The sequence below is a fragment of the Galeopterus variegatus genome, unplaced genomic scaffold (genome assembly GCF_000696425.1).
Source record: "Galeopterus variegatus unplaced genomic scaffold, G_variegatus-3.0.2 Scaffold3085, whole genome shotgun sequence".
Lineage (NCBI taxonomy): Eukaryota > Metazoa > Chordata > Mammalia > Dermoptera > Cynocephalidae > Galeopterus > Galeopterus variegatus.
The window spans coordinates 72,245-73,595 of NW_007729196.1; the positions used below are offsets into that span (position 1 = coordinate 72,245).

At 40.5% G+C, this 1,351-nt stretch overlaps 1 protein-coding gene across 2 annotated transcripts in view; it reads right to left on the reverse strand.

The window, feature by feature from the left end:
- Nucleotides 1–1,351, reverse strand: part of NDUFA7 (NADH dehydrogenase (ubiquinone) 1 alpha subcomplex, 7, 14.5kDa) — a 6,928-nt gene that overhangs the window by 4,952 nt on the left and 625 nt on the right. The gene's annotated exons all lie outside the window — the stretch shown is intronic.

A 1,351-nucleotide genomic window follows, 5' to 3' on the forward strand; every position in this document is an offset into this window, starting at 1 on the left:
GACAACACCAAGTCAAGGGTTAAGATCCCCTTACCGGTCATCTTTTAAAGAAAAAAATAAATAAATAAAAAAAATAATTTTTTGTCTGGTAATTGTTTTGCCAGGATTTAGGTTTTTCTTAAAACATGATAGTCATCGTATTTAAAAAATGAGAAATAGAGGACTGGCTGGTCAAGGGTTCAAACCCCGTACTGGCCAGTCACCAAAACAAAAGGAAAAAAAAAACAAGAGAAATACAGATACAAATAAAGTAAATATTTTAAATATTAAAAGCAACATATTATGGGAAAGTTAGAACTTGCTTAAAGAACGCAGACATGACCCTCTATATGCCTGGCCATAGCTTTCTGCCCCTCGGCACAGAAAAGGTGAAAAGAACCACAGCCCAATAGGAAGGCCCAAATGAAACGCTAGAGGGCACCGTTATCCCAAAGAAGTTTAAAATTTTACAAAACCATTTCCTCAACCGGCCCTCCAGCTACCCTGATAAAAAAAGCAATTCAATAATTTTGATGTTTGGAATTAGTCATAACATGTAGGCATTCACATAAATTTAGTAATTTAAATGCTCTTTTTCTTCCTTTCAGTGCCTTACCTCTGTCCACCCTTAATCATATACCACTATCCCCTTCCCTCGACGTGTTCCAACCACACTGGCCTCCTTCCTATTTCAGGCTTTATCCAGCCTCACAGCCTTGGCGCTTACCGCTCCCTCTACCCATAATGCTTTTTCAATAATTATCCTTCATCTGGCTCCTTCCCATCATTCAGGTGACTCAAATGTTAATCCTTGAAAAAAGACTTTTCCCAACAACCTGACCTCAGGTAGACACCCTCCAGGTCACACTCAAACATTTCGTTTTGTCTTCAAAGTATTCCAAACAATGTTACCTGCTGTGTTTATTTCCCTACTATGTCTCTCCCTAGATGTGAGTTCCATGAAAGGAATGTAGATAAGAACTTTTCTTGTTCACGCTGGTGTCCCCCAGGCTGAGGATATGACAAGGGCTTGCAAAAATATCAACTAATTTTTAGACATAAATGAGTTTGAGGGCCGGCCCGTGGCTCACTCGGGAGAGTGCGGTGCTGATAACAACAAAGCCCCGGGTTCGGATCCCATATAGGGACGGCCGGTTCGTTCACTGGCTGAGCGTGGTGCTGACAACACCAAGTCAAGGGTTAAGATCCCCTTACCGGTCATCTTTTAAAAAAATAATAAATAAATAAGTAATTTTTTAAAAAAAGAGTTTGAAATCACGACACTTTTGAGTTCGAACTTCCTAGCTTCTCAGTGATTCACCCAAATGATTCGGCCTCTCTGGGCCTCTCATTTTTTCACCTGGAGCTTGGG